Raw genomic sequence first — 17,904 nt, forward strand, 5'->3', positions numbered from 1 at the left:
ATTGGGCTTATGTGCAATCTGCATTGAATCAAGCTGAAGTTCGGTGTCTTCCATAATCACATTTCTGATGATTTTTTTCAAAGACTGAGGTGAGGGCAGCAGGCCTGAAGTCGTTTAGAACTTTTGGATGACTAGATTTAGGACCAGGAACCACGACAGCTTCTTTCCAAAGAGAGGGCATGAACGATTTATTCAGAATAACCTAAAATATAGGACTGAGTTCTTTAGCACAAGTGTAGGAGCCATATGAGTTGTTCCTTTTTGCTTTGGATTAAGAGGGTTGGTTTAAATGCACACCTTGTATTGGTGCACGGGTGTGGGGCATGACTCGTGGGCGTGTTGAGCAGAAAGGTAGAGTGAGCATGAGGGGAAACCTGTTGACCCCAGCTTGAGTCATTTTGATGCATTTTTGACTGTAACTTGATGTATGTTTTATGCACTAATTGATGCCATAGGCCGATGTTGTAGTTTGGTGTAGTAATTGGTGTAATTTTTTGTGAGTTGCAGTCATTTTGTTTGTGCAGTCTGTGCATTTGTTTAATAGTTCGATGTGCTGATTTGTATAGTGGACAGTAACATGTGGAATTAAAGGAGCAAATAGTGCAGAAGTCCATCTCATGTGTTTATTGTTGTCGTCATCAGCGTCCTCATGTTTAGCCTGCTGCGGCCATTTGCTGGAGGAGCCACAACAACTTGTCAACAGAAGAGTTTGTAGGTTTTATTGGATTATTTATATATAGTTTTATTGGTGAGAGTTTTATGGTTCGCTGTTGCCTTTTAGAGTAAGCCTGTGGCTTCACACAGCTGGTTTCAATCAGGAGTCTTATTCCCCTGTTAGGTTTCAGCAGTTTCACCTGCATTAGGCTTTGTACTGATTTGCTTTCTAGTTATTGTGCATCAGGTGGCTGAAGCCATTGGCTTGGGAGTACCGCTGCAGTTTGTGTTTAAGACAGTTTGTCTTCCTCACACCTAACGGTATGGAGGTACATTGATAGGTTTGTAGCTTGTACCTATCCGCTGGAACGTTGAAGACAATATAGTTACACTGCAAAGCAAGACACAAGCAGGCTGGTTTTACTCATGCATGAGGGAAAGCTGGCTGGAACCGAGTGTCGTTCCACCACTTGACCTCCGTCAGACTCTCAGCCAGGCTCCCCATAGCACTCCTTTTATTGTGGTTACATGAATATGCATAGGGTCATTAACATATGACATCTTACATAGGTATACATGTGAACAAAGAATACTGTGTGTGTGTGTGTGTGTGTGTGTGTGTGTGTGTGTGTGTGTGGTGTCCAGATGTGACCCTGTGAAGACTCCCCAAAGCTGGTGCCAGGAGTCTAGCGGTCCATCTGAACAAAAGGCTCTTATACTTAAACAGATATACGTGATACGACCTCTCCTAGGAGGTGTGATCTACGCCGGAACACTCTGTAGAGGGAGTGAACGCACTCCCCCTTCATGCTACACAGAGCTGTTACAGACCTCCTAGGATGAGACATTCTTTCAATCTACAAATGGTTATACACTTCTAAGCATATGTGGGTAAATGTTTCTAAGCATAAATGACAATCAACAATACAAATCTAACATACATAAATACCCATCGCCAGTATCTACGGAAGACTAGGCTGAGTTATTTAGGTTTAACAGGCAGATTAGTGGGGGATGTTACTCCTGTTAATTGTGTGTGTCCGAGGTTTATTGAAAGGAACGTCATTAATTTGATGTGTTGGAATGAAGCTCTGTGGCATAGGTGCAGTTCAGCGTTTGGATTTTGTGATGTTTGAGTTATGAGATATGTGAGTTATGCAAACAACAAAGTTTTTTGCAGCTGTTTACCTAAAAATGCAGTCAAGGCGTTTTTAAAATAAACATTTCAAACTATTTACAGAACAATCGGCTGTTCTGCATCAAATCTGATGCCACACAAATTATTTGTGCCACTGCAAAAAATAATTTCTGTCCACTATGAGATAAAGGAGAACAACAGCCTGATACCTGCAGGCCTGACAACAGGAGATGTATCACTCCACATCAGCCACGCCGCTTTGCTAGCTAAAACACCGGTGTCGGCACCTAAGGACGCTGTCATAGCCTGTCAACCACGTTGATTAGCTGCGTATATACGAATGGGAATCGCATCATGGACTATGGGATAAGGTGGCATCGTTCTAATCCCATACGGGAACAGCCAGTCACTTACTATTAACTACTCGATTTCAATCAAGACGCAACCTCTCGCGCTTTCTCTCTCTCTCTCTCACACACACACACACACACACACACACACACACACACACACACACACACTCTTTATAACAGTCATCTTCAAGATAAAAAAAATCAAGTTCCAATAACTAGTGAAAAATGTAAAAACTCTTCAAGACAGCTTCATTAACATTAAATCCTAATAACTATAAACTCTTTTCCATAAATGATAAACTAGAAAAAGATTTCTGTAACATTCCTGTTAAATCAGAAATAAGATATTTGGAAATTCATCTCACAAAGGACCAAAAAGTAAATCGGTCATTGAACGTGGAGAAGAAACTAAAAGAATTCAAGACCAAACTGAACTCTGGGCTTTTGTCACGGTTCTGGGTCATTTTGACCCAGCATTTTCAGTTCTTATATTACTTTGCATTATGGTTTGTATCCCGATGCTTTTGTTATGCTTTGTTTATTGGTATTCTATGTTTCTGTTATTCTTAGTGAGGGATTAGTTCTTAGGTTGTGTCTCGTGTTTAGTATAGGTTCAGTGTCAAGTCTGCGTCTGTTTCTTGTTTCCTGTTTTATTGTGAAGGGTTGTCTCATGTCAGTGTGTCTAGCTTTGCTCCCCCGTGTCTCGTTAGCCCAAACCCTCCCAGTAGGGCTGTTCGATATAACGATATATATCAGATGACGATATAAAAACATCTATCGTTTCATTTTACGCTATCATTTGTTTCATGGTGTCGCAAAATAAACTGTTTACGGCAATATTTTTTCAGCGTTTTTTTTTATGGTCACTGTAGTGGCTATATTCATTTCTTAAAGTTCTCTCTTTCTCTTATATTTAATATAACCACACTACGGACGGACAAGCGCCTGTTTTTATGGGTTGTCGTTAGCAACAACGACGGTAAAACCATTGCATGTCCGCTTGTTTATTTTCCACATAAACCTTTCACAATAAAGCTCAAGATCCTGTTGAGACTTTTCAACAGTCTTAAACTGAATCACGTGAAAAAGTATGCAGAGTATTGACGGATGAGAAGCAAAAAAAAAGAGTCGTCAGGTGCTAAAAAATAAACCTTAGACTCAAACGTTAGAACAGGCTTTTCCCCGCAGCACGCCGTGTAACAAATACTCACAAAGAAAACAGCGGCTGTTACAACCTATGTCTAAAAATGTGTAGTTTCATGCATCGGTTAAAACACTCGACTCCAGGTACACGACGCCCAGCTGGAAACACTTCACCTACCCGAGATTCACAGAATTTACAGAAAATATAACATTTTTTGTGATTTATATCGTTATCGGACGATAGATGTTTTATATCGGGATATGAGATTTTGGTCATATCACACATCCCTACCTCCCAGCTGTGTCTCCCTCCCGTTTCTCTTTCCCTGATTACTTCCCTGTGTATATAGGCCCTGTGTTTTCCTGTGCTCTCGAATTTATCTAACAAAAATGGAAAGTTTACCAAGATGTATCAATCCAACGCACACTAATGTCATTCCAGATAAATGAACAAAAGCTATTAATCAAATAAACTTTCATTTTATCTGGAGAAATAAACCTCACTACATGAAAAAGAAACATTTGATCCAATATACTAAAAAATGGACTGAAAGCTGTTTACTTCGACCTCCTTAAAAATAAACTGTTATGCATTTAGTAAAATCAGTTTATAATTTTGTGGTACTACTTTCTGTGTAAAGTAGAGAACACCAAGTGTGGTGTATGTGCGCATTGATATGCCTGTGCCTTTCCACAACATTGTTAATAAAGTAAGTTACTAACAACCAAACAGGTGTTGTTACTTTACCAGTTAAGTTATAAGAGAGAACATAACAAACTGGTTGAGATCCTGGATTAAAGAGGGAATGGGAAGAGAAGAGGAGTACAGAGGACTGATTGGTCGGTTCGTGAGGTGGTGTGAGGAGAATCATCTGAAGCTGACTGTGGCCAAAACAAAGGTGCTGGTGGTGGACTTTGGCAGAAACAGATCCCTCCCCTGTCTGCACTGGTGGGAATGATGTTGAAATAGTCACATCCTTTTAAGTATCTGGGAGTTCATCTGGATCACAAGTTGGAGTGGTCTGCCAACATGGACGCTGCCTACAAAAAAGGGTCTGAGCCAGCTTTACTTTCAATGAAGGCTCAGATGGTAAATGGGCTGGTTCTTATATAGTGCTTTTCTACTCTCATTGAGCACTCAAAGCACTTTATACAACTTGTGCATTCACCCAATCATACCCATTCACACAAGCACTTTATCTAAGGTTTTTAGTGCTTCACACTTGCATTCACTTGCATTCACACTCCGATGGATGCATCGGAGGGCAACATGGGGTTAGTATCTTTCCCAAGGATATTTGGCATGTAGACTGAAGGATCCTGGGATGAAACCACTAACCTTCCGGTGAGTAGGTGACCTGCTCTACAACCTGAGCTACAGCCACCCCCAGGGAGGTCCTTCAACATATGCAGCAGCTGCTCTATATGTTTTATCAGTCTGTTGTTGGCATGAAGCTCTCCACCCTGGAGGAGGTGATCTGTGACAGACTGCTGTCAATCATGGACAATGACTCTCACCCCCTCCATGATACACTGGACACTCTGCACAGCAGTTTCAGCAACAGGTTCCTTCAACCCCGCTGTCTGAGGGAACGTTACAGGAGATCGTTCCTTCTGCTGCCTTCAGACTCTTCAATTCATCCACTTGGTCAGATCCACACATGTGGAACAGAAATAATCACACCTCAGTGCAGCCTGTCACTTTGTACACCACAATATATTTGCACACATACTTGTCCTTTTATACTGGTATGTATATTTATACCTATATTTCCCTATTTATCTGAATATTTATCTATCATAACTTTGTTTCTACACTCACTTTATATGAGTGCTTGTTGTTTCTTGTATATTTGGTGCTATGACAACTCAGTTTCCCTCCTGGATTAATAAAGTTTTTCTGATTCTGAAATACAGTGAGCCATTATATTTGTAGTCTAACAAACAATATAAAGGCTCAGCAACCGATAGTGCCACAGCACGTCCCACTGGCAGCTGAAGGAACTTTTAAACAAAGGACTTTGTAATTTAATCTTTATTTATACAGGTAGGCTCATTGAGACTCAATGTCTCATTTACAAGAGAGACCTGTTCCAGACAAACATATTAAAATTACAACAATAAAAGAAAAGTTTGTGTAATGTACTCAGTCATATTAATAACGAGAACAAGTTCCCAGAGATGGTTTCACAAAAACATGTGTACGTCTTTTGAAGTCTGCAAGTGAAATCAACTGAGAGAGCCTTAAATCCTTCGGTTATGTTTTCCATGAAGACGGAGCAGAAAAGGAGAACGCCTTCTTCCCAAGCTCTGCACGAACTGATGGAACAGTGAATGTAATGATGTCCTGAGACTGCAGGCTATGACTAAACTGTTTGCCTAACATGTACTCTGATAAATAGATAAACAGATTTATAGATAAAACGATACTAATGGACCATCGTGTGTAAGACCAATGAGGACCAGTTAACCAGAGAACACAGAGTACAGTGGTGTGTTAAAGGTTTACAGACAGTTATAAATCTTAATGCCCCATGATGGACAAAATCCAACAGATGAAGAGAGCGAGCAGAGTCATTCATATAAATCATGTCACTGTAATCCAGGGCAGGTAAAAAAAGGTGGCAGCAACAAGCTTTTTCCTGTGAAACATGATCTGTTCCTGGAAGAGAAGCCCAACTTCAGCCTCAGTGTCTTTATTAGATGTTCAATGTGTGGCTTATAGGAAAGACTGTCATCAATCACAGTACTGAGGTATGTGTACGAGGCCACAGTTTCAATAGAAATACTTTGAGCAGATACAGGAGAAGGAAATAAAGCCGGACCCTCTTTCTGTTTGTGAACAACATGACTTTGGTATTTTTAAAGCCAGTCTGAGCCAGTTGAGACTGAATACTATCAACAGCTGCTGTAATGGTTTGAAAACTATGTTGATGGTATAAAATGAACAGATGAATCTAGATTTTGTGCCACACCGTTGACATAAGTAGCCCAGGACAGAACCCTGTGCACTCGTTTAGTGACATTTAAAAAGCTGGAAGAGAGACCATTGAGCTGAACGCACTGCTAATATCCAAAAGAACATTAAAGAACCAGCCAGCTGCTCGGTCTGAAAGGCCTATTTCCAGTAATCTATGACATAAAATGCTGTGGTCAGCAGCTCAGCTCATAAACCAAGGGACTGGGAGCAGCTGCTACTGAGTGTTGCTGGAGTTCCTGTGCTGTTAGATCCTCATCCTCTCCACGCACCTTGGAAGTAGGTGAAGTTGTGCCAGAAGATTTTTTTTGTGGTCAACAGTGTCAAAGGCTTTTGATAGATCAATAAAAAGAGCTGCATAGTCGTTCTTTGCATCCAGCGCTTCATAGATGTCTTTGAAAACTTTTATCGAAGCAGTTCCAGTACTGTGCAGTTTCCTAAAACCAGACTGGAAGTGAGATAAAATCATATTTTCATCCAGATAACTTTGAAGTTGATTATTTACCAGCCTCTGAAGAACCTTAGATAAGACAGAGTTTGGAAATTGGCCTGTAATTAATAACTGTTGAAGAATCACCAGCTGTCAGTGGGGGAGTACAGAGGCACACTTCCACATCTGTGGTAAAGCCTTCTGTTGTAGAGAAAGATTAAAAATATAAGACACTGGCTCAGCTATGATATTTGCAGCCAAGTGCAAGAAGGAAGGAGAACGATTGTGAGGACAGGCCGTTGTTAAGGTTCACATAATTGAGGAAGGAGAGTACAAACAACCAGGTCCAGAAGATCTTGGTCAAACAATTGATTTTAATAAATACACGCGTGGGAAGACCAGTCTGTACGCAGACAGGAATTAATCTTCGACTTAATCAAAGCATACACAGATTTTTATAGCATCAGGGTTTGAATTAACGACGCCCCTTCATACGTCACAGACAGAATATATACATACGTCAAATCAAAACCACAATGACTTTTAACACAGTTTAAAAGAACGTTGTCTTCTATCTTCATGGCTGGTACATCCTGTCACTGCCGGATGCGCTCTTGTCATCTTGACACATCAGCAGCAGTTCTGCGACAAACTGCTCTTTTGCAACCCCAAGCAAAACATGATTAAACTTCCACCTATAAATGATTCTCTCTAACTGAGTGTGTGTGTGTGTGTGTGTGTGTGTGTGTGTGTGTGTGTGTGTGTGTGTGTGTGTGTGTGTGGGTGTGTGTGTCGTCCTCAAATGCTCTCTCAATTCACCCGTTGCACTTCTGACCTCTTACCAGACCAGAGGCTCATCCTTGTGTGTAATAACCTAACTGAAACTATGTGTACTATGTTGAATAAATGTTTTAATCAAGAACTTCTACTAAAAGCTTAATAAAAGAATATAAAAGTATAACAGACAATTTGAATAACCTAGTAATTCAAATAGCCTCGTCTAACCTGCTCCTCAGAATAACTTAGACTCTGCTTTCACTTCTGCAAACTCTCTGCAACTTCCTGTCAACTCCTGCAACTTAGTCTTTCTGAAAGACACACACTGTTTAAACCTCTGAATACAATATCAATGCTGCAGATTATATTATTAATGCAATAGTAATGATGATGATTATGTACCAATAGCAGTAAAATAATTTCCCTGCTCCACACCGTGTTTCTGGTGTTGGGGCTATTCAAAGCCTTACAAACCTCTTCTACTGTGACAGGTGTGAAGGAAAAGGTATCAGTAACGAGGAACTACGAGCAGAGCTGTGTGCAAGAGGTTTACCATCAGATACTGTGCTGAACAAAGAACAAGAAGCAACAAAGTGTTTGTTAAAGCAACATTTCAGTTTTGTCTGACACAGGAGTGGAGTCGATATTTAAGTGTGGAGGTAGCTCTGAGGAGTCACAGCTGGCAGAGACACTTTATAGTTTGCCAAAACCTCCTACGGTCGTTTGTACTGTCACTCGTTAAAGTAAAAAATAGTCACATTGGATCTTGATGATGGAGGCAGTAATCCGATTACACAGCTAATGAAAACGTAGCCAATCAGCATCAGAGCCAGACTTCCTGCCCAGGCCTGGTTTCTCTCATGTAGGAGGTCAGCCGGTACTGAACCAAACCGGGCCTGTCCCGACCTTTCACCCTGACCTGGCAAAAAGGGGCGTGTCTGTCCACAAAGTAGATACAACTCTCCTGTAAATATTCCCAAACTGACATTGTCAGCCTGTTTAATACGACCCCAGTTAAAACTGATGCGGGGCTCGGAGCGTGAGATTTTAGTGTTTCTCACAGCACCAACTATGCAGTGATCATTCAGGTCGTTGGCAAAAACTGCAGATGTGGAAAACTTATGCAGCATATTAGTTAAAAAAAGGTCAATAAGAGAAGATTTATCTGGGTGTTTAGGATCAAGGCGTGTGAGGCTTTAAATCAGGGCTGCCCAATCCCAGTCCTCGAGAGCTACCGTCCTGCAGCTTTTAGATGCATCCCTACTCCAACACAGCTGAATCAAATGAATGGCTTGTTATCAGGCCTTTGCCAAACACGATGGCATGCTGAAGAGGTAATCAAACCATTTGATTCAGCTGTGTTGGAGTAGGGATGCATCTAAAAGCTGCAGGACGGTAGCTCTCGAGGACCGGGATTGGGCACCCCTGCTTTAAATAATTTGAGTTAGTTTTAAAAACAAGCAGCGTGCCTTAAAATCATCAGATACAGAAGAAAGCCAGTCCCAATGAAAATCATCCATCTGAAAGATGGATTTTCTGGGACTGGCTTTCTTCTGTATCTGTGGAAAACTGCAGATGTGGAAAACTTATGCAGCATATTTTATCCAGTAAAGATTCAGAAAGTCTCAGAAACAACAATGATACCAGCACCGGTTGAACAGGCCCAGATTCCAATCATATCCATGTTAGGAAGCACACAACGTGATGCATGTGTAACCCAGACAGTTTTTAACATCTGCTTGTGTTTCACATTCAGCCAGAGGCCCAGGGTTAGGTTGGATACCAGACAATAATAAAAGCATCGTTATTAGACTCTAGAGCTCGTATTATAGCTGACACCACATGTAGAGTTTAAGTTCACACAGAGACGATGACATTTTTCTAAAACCAGCAAACAATAAACAAGAAATGTAACAAGAGTTTCAGAAGAAGCTGTTTTACAGAGAAATGATTCCCTGAAGACAAAATTATTATTATCATCCTTTATTTCTCCAGGTGCAAATTTAATTGAGATTAAAAAATGTTGTTTTCAAGAGAGACCTGACATCATGGCAGAAAGAGTTAAAAACACATAATAATTCAAACAAATACAAAATAGAAAAAACATCCTACATAAACTTCATAAAGTTTCATTAACAGACTTTGAACAATGGACTTCAAACTTCCCCCCAAAACAACAGAAACACATTTGAAGACAATGAATGACATTTATCCCTCTAAAGATTGACTTAGACTACGATTTAATATGAATGAGAACATGTTCATAAATGGATGAAACCAAAGATTTCATCAATCCCTGATTTAGAAACAACAGAACATTTGGTTTGATTTCAGAAGATAAGAATGACGACTTAGTTGGAAGATTGTTTTATGTTTAGTCAAATCTTTCACACATAAAGTTGGATTACAAAATCATCCCCTAAGTTTGTTGTTTTATTCAAGGAATTAAAATTATAGAGAAAATCTGTGAAATGACTTAAAGAAAACAAACCACAAAAACTCTATGATACTCTAAACCCCCTGGTTTAGGTCGGCAACCTTTCTGGTGACGAGTGCCATCTAAAATTTCCTCAGAGGTCAGTGTGCCATATGATTGCATTAGCAATAAATTTAATAACGCTCTATATTAACAGTTACACACTATATAGAACCACTTTATAGAATTATATTTGTGCGCAGATGTTGGCAGCTATCAGCGAATAGTTATCAACTATTTTGAAACAAAAAAAAGACTTTTTATCCATAACAGCAAATGAACTGTACAACAGAAAATACAAATGCTATTTATGGCCTCCTCACAACATTGATAAGAAAAGTAAACTGGGCCAATATGGCATGTTTGTTAATACAGAGACACACATGTCAATGTGATCTCTGGTCTCCCACTCAGAGACACAGGTCTCCGAGAGAAAATCTGCTCACACAGATATGTAGAGCCAAATACTGTCAATAAGGCCTCTGCAATGTTCTGAAGACAGTTAAACTTGTCAGGTAGTGATGTCCAGCAGGTGAAAAGCTCCATGAACACGCACAGCTGTGGATTCCAGCGTTCGTAGTTCTGCAAACTTTGACCCCCACAGAGTCGAGCTTTTCAGTTCAATCAGCTGCATTTCGATGTCCTCTGTGTCCAGCCAGTTAATGCGACACAAATCCAGCTGCTCATTAAAGCTTTCTGGTTTGATCAGAAAAGAAAACATTGGTCCATACACAAGAAAGTCCCAAAAACCCATTGTGAATTCTGACTCGAGTATCCGGATGTATCCGTGTATTTACGTGGTACTGATGCTCCTGAAGCTTTTGAAGTGTCTGAATATGGAACGTTCAACATTGCTTGAAAAAACTGCCAGCAAGCAACGTCCCTCTCACCGGTAGGCTAAGTTATTTTTAGCCAATTACAAGTTTAATCTGGTAGTTGGGGTTGTTAGCTAAGATACAGTCATTAAGAAGCGGCACCAAAGCAAATCACTGTTTTTCAATTTACAGAAATGTAATGTCCATATTACAATCAATTACTCTTTTTGATTCAATGTTTACTGTTTTTACTGTTGCCATTTTACAGTTATTAACTGTAATTTTTATGTATATTTCTTACAGTGTGGCCAATCCACAACCTTTCATCGTTTATACTGTTACAAAAAAACACAAAAAAAACCCATCATTTTCCCCCCATAAAAACAAAAATCACCATCGGTATGCCCGATGGCCAGTGCAGCTATGATCGTGCCATCAGTTAACCCTTCACGTGCCAGCTGTGACACGCATGCCCAGGCTTGTCGATCCCTGCTCTAAAGCATCTGATTTGGATTCCTGAGATCAAATATATTTTCCTTTGGGGTTGTTTTCTTCCCATTTGTGGCTTTAATGTAGTGTTACATCCTGTTTGTTTGCTTCCATCTGTATACATGTCCAGATTCACTGTTATGTTTCTATTCTTACATTTCTGTGTGATCACTGTTCCCTCTGCTAACTGATTTGACCTTTTGTATCTTACACTGATACTTGTCATATTTGTATCTGCGCCTAAAAGATAAAAAGTTTTCCATGCTAAAACACAGCTCCACCTCCTGCAGTTCTCCCTCTGAACCACTAGATAACTCTATTATCTAAATGAAGACGTGCAGCACAGCAACCACAGCAGCCTCAAATCACACGAGTCCGGTTTTATGTATAAAAGCATGAAACAGGTGAGACAGGTGGGATCAATATTAATGTTGTGGAAATATATGAAAAAGCAACAGAAGAGCGAAAACATTTCGTGTTTCTAGAAAGATCTTTCAGCTCATAGTTGCTCACAGACTGTATTTACAAGTGACAAACTGCAACTCTAAAGTACATCTACAGTATATATCAAATATATTCTGTATTCAAATCTATTGGGTGATGTTTGAAAGTCTTTCCAGGTGAGTTTGATCCAGGAGGATCTGAAGCCAGAGTCAGACAGAGACTGTGCAGAGACTGTAGAAGGACAGAGCAGCAGCAGAGCAGTCCAGATACACTGATGATCCTCTGTCAGATCCAGAGGGACACACAGGGATGATGCTGGACTCTACATTGTGTCTGATAGTGGAGCTGTTCTCAGAGCAGTTCACTCTGCAGCACTGACAGTCATCTGCACTTCTGCTTATTCCTCTGTCAGTCACTGCTGGATGAAGCTCTCCTCTCCACCTCCCAGTAACATGGCCCAGTCAGAGCATCTCTACACACAAGCTGCTGCTGCTTCAACCTCTCTGGATCATCAGGACACAGCTCCTCCTCCCTCAGCACACACACCGTCCTGTTTACCATCATCACCTCCACCTGCAGAGAGAAGAAGGAAGAGCAGAGGAGATAAACAAGTGTTTCCAGATAATCTTCATCAGCAGTCAGTCAGTGATGCAGCACATCCAGTATAAAGAGCAGCAGGGACTTCAGTGCTGGGACTGTACTAGGACTCATTGTTGCTTCACTTTTTCTAATCTTTGGATTTTTATTGAAGTTGATGAAAATGTTTTTCCCTCCTAGTTTGAGTTTGGACTTTCATTCATTAGAAGAACCTTGGTGTGTCCACTGAGCTCTGTAGGAACCCCAACAACAAGCCCAACAATCCAGATGGACGGTTCCAGCTGTTAACTGGAGGAATTCCATCCAAACATCTGCTCTCACTAAATTCTTCCTCACCTACAGACTGTGTTCTTCACTGCTTTAAACTTGGAAATGAATGCAGTCATTGGTCTGCGTGCTGCTTTGTTCAGAGAGCTGATTGGCTGTTGACAGTGTTTGATCAGAGCGTGTTAGCCGTTACTATGGTGACCATAAACTTCAGGAACAGGAAGTTTTTGTGTCCAATCCTGAAGCCTGTCACCATTCTCCTCTCACAGCTTCACTGAGAAGCTGCAGCTTTACAGGAAACACTGGATCTTTGTTTCATACTGACTGTGTTTAGTACAATACTGCTGACAGCACCACCCACTCACTCCATCACTCTACTGACCTCAGAGTCTCCAGTCTGTAGTCTGGACTCTGCTAAAGATCCCACAGCTGCTTCACATCTGGATCCTTCAGGTTGTTTCCCCACAGGTCCAGCTGTCTCAGATGGGAGGGGTTGGACTTCAGCGCTGCTGCCAGACAATCACAGCTGATCTCTGACAAACTACAGTCCATCAATCTGTATAAAGGATGAAAGATGTAAGTTTATTAGACAAAGTGTGAGCTTGAAATCATTCAGTGTTTCATCATCTGTTCAGAGCTGAAGAAGGTTCAGAATGTAGAAGTTTAGAAAATGGAAACTCCAAACAGCTGAAGCCAACAGGAAGCAGATTCAAACAAACACAACAAGAGAAAAAACTCTGAATGTTTCACATTAAAGTCTTACATTTATCATTAAAACAGAACATAGATTTTCAAAAGTCGTGTTTTTCCAACCACAAGGCTTCACTTTTAAACGTGAAGTGTGAAAGAAATGGACATATTTGGAGTCACACTTTTTTCCAGTCACATTATTAAAGCAGACAAACTACAAGCTCATTTTCATTCCAACAAGTCATGTTCTGACCTGGACTAACAACACTGGTCTCTGTGTGCAGCTGGCTGTGAGACCAGTGCTCAGGGACCGTCTACAAAGTGCAACACTGAAAGAACATCACACACTAATTTGCTTCCAGCAATTTCACACAACCATCTACTGTCATTATTGTCACCAAACTACGGAGAAAAAAAACATGGGAGAAAAAAAAAAAATTAAGACGGACTTTTGCGAGATCTCGCAAAAGTTTTAGCCGCATTCTTCGGCCTTCGACCTCCCGTTAGCTCGAAGCTAACGGGAGGTCGAGACCTACTACAGCCAGGAGGAACACCGCTTTCCCATCACATCGTGCCTCGACCTCCCGGTCGGCTTCGAGCCGGCGTCCGAAGAATGCGGCTAAAACTTTTGCGAGATCTCGCAAAACTTTTGCGAGATCCCGAGTTAGTTTTGTGAGATCTTGCAAAAGTCCGTCTTAATTTTTTTTCCTCCCATGTCCCCTGTGGGGCTCCGTACCAAACTCTGTGGATCCTTTATTGCAAATTCAAATGGGATTCAAATGGTCAGACAAGAGAGGGTTATGAGGAAATATGATGAAATGTTGTGTATTAGCAGCAAGTTATTAAATCATTTCCCTCAGAAACCAAACAAAATGATTGACAAACATGTTTTTGCAAACTCAGTGTTGGACTTGGATCAGCAGGATAAGCTGATGTTTAAAGGCATTTGAGTCCCGCTGTATGAGAGTCCAGTTATTACTCAATATTTATGGATGACGTTTTTTCAGTGTTGCACTTTGTAGACGCTCCCTGAGCCTCACAGCCAGCTACCCATGGACCAGCTGACATTACCCAGCATTAGAGGCGGGTGTAAAAAAATGGATTCTCCTATTTAAATCTTTTTAATTTGAATAAAGCGATGTTGATTCATTCAATCCTGAATCGATTTTTAATATTAATGTATTTTGCCAGGATCTCAGGTTAATGCTCCCAAAAGTATTTCAACAACAACCAAACAGATAAAACAGTAAATGAGAGCAGCTAAACACACAAAGATGGAAACACAGAGCGTGGATCGTTCACTCGACAGCATGTACACGGACACGCCGTCGGAGCTGAAAGTGGACAGCTCACAGATCCTGAAGCTGCAGGTTTCATCTGTCTCCAACCAAAACTGACCCAACCAGCAGCAAAAGAAGATCCAAACTACGCTTTACGTTTGATGAACATCATCATGAATTCTCTCTGACTTTGATGTTTACTTCCTGCACAGCTCTCTCTCTCTCAGTGTACTTCAAGAACAGTTTACCTTCAAAAATCTGTTTTCTGCATTATTCACTGCTTATTACGCACCAGTCTGCTGTTGTGTTCACTGCTGTTGGCCTCCGAAAACAAAGCCTCATTTCTGCTGTTCAATACTGAAGAAATTTAAACCTTTTAAAATGATGACAGATTACAAACTCTCAGCTGTGTCTGTAATCAAACCTCTGTAACTTTGCTTCACTTCAGCAGCATCAGGTCATGTTCACATGTTGATTCATGGTTTGCTTCAGAAGAGGTCTCTCAGTCTGGACAATCCACATTGATGGCATGGCATGAAACAGCCAGGTCGCTGGACTCGCTGCTCCTGTGTCAGCGCAGAGCAGAGGCACTTTGCTCCCTCTTCCCCCTCCTGTGTTTACAAGTTGCGCTGTCACGTGACTTGACTTAGACGCGTTGGGGGTTGTTAAGTTGTTTACCAGGGCCGTGCAGAGAGGTTTAGAGGGGCAGGTGCTCAAAGTTAAAAAGGGGCACATTGAACCAGGCTGAATAACAACAACACACATTCATCAAGAATCTAATATGGGCAACAAGGCAAAGCAAATGTAGCCGATGCTTTACCTGATGGGTACAATGTTGCTGTTGAGGGGTTGCTGTGGATAGTGCTGGAGGACAGGGCTGTGTTGATCTGAGACTGTAAACATTAAAAAGTCCATAGGAGAGATGGTAGCTGATTAAACAAGTGTCATGAGATAATAACAAAATGCAAAGATTGGTGACAGCGCTTGGAACCATAAGGCAACAAAAAACTGTGAGAAATAATTTAGGCTCTGCCTGTGAATCACTCTTTGCTTCTCTTCTTCCTTCCATCCCATCATTTCATATATCACTCTCCACTTGCTGTCTATCTGAGAACAAGGCACAACTTGCTATTGCAATAAACTATAATCTAATTATCCACACCTAACAACTCTTGCACTTAATCTTTAATAAAATGATGACAGAAAAATGTTATAGCACTGCCTTTAGTAGCCTCACACAGCTCCTGCTGTTTCCTCCTCATGTCCTTACCAGGCATGTCTGGACAATGTTATATCATGAGTAATATTTTTTTAAAAATCCATTTCATAAAACACACACATGCACGCACACACAGTGATATTTTAGACCTTCTTCAGAATACTGTATATACTATGGGGATCATGGTGCTGATCCAGAATCTTTTTTTTTATTTTTATTACTAGAGCTACAATAATAAAGCAATGAGGAGGGGGAAGTAATAAATATGAAATAATGTATTTATGATGATTCCATTTGTTTCACTATCCACTCTGTGCAGGGGCAAAGCTTATTACATTTTTAAACTGTAGCGATACAATAATTTTACTGCTGTAAAATCCAAATTTTGTCTTATTTAAAATATAAATCTAATATAATCTGCTTCTTAATGTATGTTCTTTAAAATACAGCGTGTGTTTTTTAATATATTATAATTATAATAATGCATAATTATGTGGACATGCATATCAGATCGTTTTTTAGTGAAATATAATCCCCCCAGAAAGGCAGGAAAAGCCCTGTAACTTACTTTAAAACTAAATATGTTCTAAATACTTTAAAACTAAATATGCTTCCTAAAACGGTGGACAGAGCTGCAGACCCATGACAGCCAGGTAGCCAGCAGATATGACAGCACTACTTGTAAGCCCATACTCCTAGGTGGTATACACTACAGTGTACGCTGTACACCTACTTACTGGTTTTGTCGCATCAGTCTGTGTCTCTGAGTTAACTTGTGTTTCTCCTACAGCTCCGGACCGGAAAAAATGCGCGTGCTCTTTGTGAGCTCGTTCCCGGCTCGTAACCAGCGCGTTCTGCCGTCGAGGGCGATCATTGGTTAAATGTGATCATGTGACTGATGCAAGCCAGATCCTTTTATTTAGCAAAACTGTGATTAATAGTTAAATATTATTGTTGAGGGGCACAGACAGGACTCCGCACGCACACACATTAAAAAAAAAAAAAAGAATAAAAAAAAAAAAAAAAGCCCCTCTAGCCCCCCCTCTGCACGTGCCTGTTGTTTACATATTATTTATATTTTTACCAGTTATTGTTATTGAGAATTTTAATTGTAAATTTTGTATTATAGTTTCTCAACAGTACTTGTTTTGATTTGTTTACTGGTTTGCGCAATTTATTGAAAAATTTTTATTAAAAAAAAAAAAAAAAAAAAAAAAAGTAAACTGCCACGGCAGACCTGATGGCATTTTCATGCTTCACAGCATGATTTATTCTTACAATAATCACATGGCTGCTGTAACAGTACATTCTGCTGCAGCTTTCCTGCTGCCAGCTGTACACATCACAATCAACAACAACACAGAACACAGCACAGGTTTTACGCCGGCGAGGCATGATTGTAGATGCCGCGCAGGTAAGTCCATCTCACCTGCAGCGCATCGCAGAACGTACTCCGCCACATACCCCCTTCGCCCCTGAGGCCGAATCTAACCTACTCGCCCCCTCCGCGAGCAGGCAAGGGAATCGGCCCGGATCATCGTCGCCCCAGGTAGCCTTCCATGTGGCAAACAGCGGCGGGGCAGCAGGCATGGAAGTGAGCCGGGGCTCACAGGCAGCTGAGCAGGCGGTCGGCGCGCAGTACTGCGCAGCGTGCTGCCTCTGTTGGAAGAGAGGCTGGACCGGACAGCACGCTGCCCTCGGGTGTGGCAGGACCCCTGCGCACATCTGTCTCCAGCTTGGCAGGTCCCGCTGACGCGCCAGCCTCCGGCTCACCCCAACCGGTCCTTGCCGTGCGCTGTCCACCGTTACAATAATCACACGGTTTCTCTAACAGTACATTAGTACAACCGCTGCAGCTCGCCAGCTGTACACATCACTAACAACAACACAAGCAGAGCACAGGTTTTAAGCCAGCCAGGCGTGATTGTAGACGCGGTGCAGATGAGTCCATCTCACCTGCAGTGGCATCGCAGAGCAGCCACAATAAGAAAGCATTTTCTATTTAATTATAAACTTTATCCTAATTATGTCCTGGGTTTTAACTATTTAATAATAAAAAAGGAAACATCACAAAAAACACTTAAGGTTATAAAAATTAATTGAGATTTAGGAATTCAATGATGTATCCACCTTATTTATTGAAAAGTATTGGTAT

The 17,904-nt window shown here is 41.0% G+C and overlaps 1 long non-coding RNA gene and 1 pseudogene across 4 annotated transcripts in view; both read right to left on the reverse strand.

Annotated features, from left to right (window-relative positions):
- Positions 1–17,904, reverse strand: part of LOC146692549 (uncharacterized) — a 232,329-nt pseudogene that overhangs the window by 60,488 nt on the left and 153,937 nt on the right. The window lies entirely within an intron of this gene.
- Positions 11,662–17,870, reverse strand: LOC146692552 (uncharacterized). 3 transcript variants are annotated; one of them, XR_014915229.1, is made up of 3 exons: positions 17,179–17,870; positions 12,943–13,116; positions 11,662–12,269 (listed from the first exon to the last, which is right to left on the reverse strand). It is a non-coding gene; the product is annotated as an uncharacterized LOC146692552 (long non-coding RNA). The 3 variants fall into 3 exon arrangements; XR_014915230.1 differs by lacking the exon at positions 17,179–17,870 and adding an exon at positions 15,351–15,824; XR_014915228.1 differs by lacking the exon at positions 17,179–17,870 and having other exon boundaries at positions 12,943–13,632.

This window comes from Copadichromis virginalis, linkage group LG15 (genome assembly GCF_057382275.1).
Source record: "Copadichromis virginalis isolate Kocher_CV1m ecotype Utaka linkage group LG15, C_Virginalis_male_GT1.1, whole genome shotgun sequence".
NCBI lineage: Eukaryota > Metazoa > Chordata > Actinopteri > Cichliformes > Cichlidae > Copadichromis > Copadichromis virginalis.